The sequence below is a fragment of the Muscardinus avellanarius genome, assembly GCF_963383645.1.
Source record: "Muscardinus avellanarius genome assembly, chromosome: 9".
Lineage (NCBI taxonomy): Eukaryota > Metazoa > Chordata > Mammalia > Rodentia > Gliridae > Muscardinus > Muscardinus avellanarius.
Window position 1 is genome coordinate 62,769,147 of NC_137795.1, and position 2,985 is coordinate 62,772,131.

Genomic DNA, 2,985 nt, shown 5'->3' on the forward strand with positions numbered 1-2,985 from the left:
ATATAACTGACCTATGGCACAAGCTACTCATTTAAACAATCATTCGGCATTCTTTCTTAATCTTGTTGGCTGTTGGAGAAATGACCTGATTGTACCTAAATCGAATCCATTATATTCTACTAACACAGATATGAGTCTTCTCCAATGCCCCCCGTGCTCTCTCTCAACAGCCCACCTTCCCTGTTCTCCCTGGATTCAGTTACTACCTTTGTTTGAGGAATTCTCTTGAGAAACAGTCCTGAAATAAGCAGATAAAAAAAGAAAGAGAAAAAGGAGAGGGTTAGGGATGAAACTGTGGGGTGGTTATAGAAAAGGGAACTTCCACACTAACACAGCATCAAGGAAAGAGTGAGGGAGAGCGTTTGCAAGGAGGCCAAGATTAATAGCATTGGCTATTTTAGTGAAGGGGCTGGGAGTTGGGAAAAGAGAAAGAGAGGGGTTATTGGTCACCTTTCAGAGCATAATAGCAATACATTTCCATTGATGATAAGCCCAATGAGGTCAGGAACCTCTTGCTGTCTTGCTTATTGCCATAATTTCAGCATCTAGAACATGGCCTGGCACATAAGAGGTCCTTAATAAATATTTAATAAATACATAAATGAAGCTGTGGGAGAAGAGGTGAAGTGTTAGTTGAGAGAAAATACACAGCAAAAAAGGGGCATCCAGTGAATGGTTGGATGATAGTGAGTAGTGACTGGATGGGGTGGCAAAGTCCATGGAGTAATTTGGTACCTTGTTAGGTTGTTGCATTAGTTGGGACTTGATTCAGCTTTGTGTGAGCAAAACCCAAAAATAGCAGCCATTAAAATGAAAGTTAATTTTTCTCTCACATAAGGGAAGTTTCAGCACAATATGAACTATGGAATTCTTTTGAGTTCTAAGCTCTGTTCCTTGAGTGTGAAGTTTATGCTCATGATCTGTGGTAGCTTGTCTCTGGAGTTGGCCCCACAATTTCTTTTCTTACTATGGGCCTGTGCTGCCCGAACCCCTTAATTATGGATGACAAAATAAATATAATAACAAAAATAATAACAACAAGCTGAGTAAAAGAAGACAGAAAAAGATAGGAGATATCGCATGATTTCTTTTCTTTTCTGTTTTTTTTTTCTTTGCAGTACTGAGGATGGAACCCAGGGGCATTTTACTTCTGAGCTACACCCTCAACCCTATATTTTATTCTTCATTTTGAAAAAGGGTCTCACTGAGTTGCAAAGAGCCTCACTAAGTAGCTGAGGCTGGCTGCAAACTGTGATCCTCCTGTCTCAGCCTCCCAAATGCTGGGATTACAAGCGTGCACCACCACGCCTGGCTTCGTGATTCCATTTTCATAAAACTATATCTACAGAATCTAGAGTGACACAAGGCAGATTAGTGGTTGTCTGTAAAAGGAGAGGCTTATGTGAGGAAGGATTATCAAGGGACATGAAGATGAAGAAACTTTAAACAGTGAAAGATGTGTTCATTCTAATGATCATAGAAATGGTTTTATGGATGATTATATATAAAATTATAATAAAATGCTAGCCGGGCGTGGTGGCGCAAGCTTGTAATCCCCGCACTTGGAAGGCTGAGACAGGAGGATCGCGCAGGTTCGAAGCCAGCCTCAGCTACTTAGTGAGGCTCTCAGCAACTTAGTGAGACCCTGTTTCCAAATAAAAATATAAAATGGGTCTGGGAGTATAGCCTGGAGGTAGAAAGCCTCTGGGTTCCACCCCCAGTACCATCAAAAAAAAAAAAATATATATATATATATATAAAATGTTAACTTGTATACTTAAATATTTTCAGTTTAAGTCTACTGATAATAAAGTTGTGAAGATTTTAAAAATGGATATATATTCAGACTAAATTTATTTTTATTTACTTTACATACAAATATACTAATAATGAAGCTAAGAGACAACTTCTTTTAAAACAAAGTATCAAGTTCTAGGCTTTTTGTTTGTTTGTTTGATTTTTCTGCTATGATCAGAATCAAACCCAGGGCCTCATGCCTGCTAGACAAGTACTTTACTACTGAGCTATGTCCCCAGCCCTTAAAAAATTTTTAAATGGACAACTGCTATGTAAAGAAAACACTTCTTGGGGAAGTCAGGACACGGTAGCCGCCTGAAACGGAGGCCCAAGGTGGGAGAGAGAGGGCCCGGCCCCGGTGGCGGCCATGGCGGAGAGGCTGGAGGACCTAAACCTGCCCAACGCCGTCATCACTAGGATCATCAAGGAAGCACTCCCAGACGGCGTCAGTATCTCCAAGGAGGCCGGGAGCGCCATCTCCCGCGCTGCCAGCATCTTCGTGCTGTACGCCATGTCCTGTGCCAAGAACTTTGCAATGAAGGGAAAGCGCAAGACACTGAACGCCAGTGATGTTCTCTCAGCCATGGAAGAGATGGAGTTCCAGCGGTTTGTTACCCGTTAAAAGAAGCTCTGGAAGCATATAGATGGGAGCAGAATGGCAAGAAGAAAGCTTCAGAGCAAAAGAAGAAAGACAAAGACAAAAAAACAGATTCAGAAGAACAAGACAGGAGCAGGGACAAGGACAATGACAAAGATGAGGAAAGGCTGGAAGAAGAAGAGCAGAATGAAGAAGATGAGATGGACACCTGAATGGGGTGGGCACACTGGCACTGTGGAAGCTACCGCTCTGAAATGTGGTACATGTTTATGTGAAGCTTTTCCTTGCTGGGCAGGGGAGTCTTGGGCACAAGTGCCTAAGAAGAGCAAAATAAAAACTGTTCAGAATTATCTTCAAAACCAGTGCTTCTCAGACTCACAGCATCTGAGTGGCAGAATCCTGTTTTGCTTAATCAGTTTGAAAGTTACGACATTTTGGTAAGAGAGATTCTAAATGGCTAATGAGTCCATTTTATATCTCATGTTTACTTACCTGTAAGTTTAAGTACTTTTTGTTCCCAGGCCTCCTTATTTAACAACAACAACAACAACAACAACAACAACAACAACAACACCAAAAAGTAGTAACTT

The 2,985-nt window shown here is 41.3% G+C and overlaps 1 pseudogene across 1 annotated transcript; it reads left to right on the plus strand.

Moving 5' to 3' along the window:
• The first annotated feature begins 2,164 nt into the window (after positions 1–2,164).
• Positions 2,165–2,607, plus strand: LOC308266801 (DNA polymerase epsilon subunit 3-like; annotated as a pseudogene). The gene has a single exon. The product of its transcript is annotated as a DNA polymerase epsilon subunit 3-like (transcript).
• Positions 2,608–2,985: the final 378 nt, after the last annotated feature.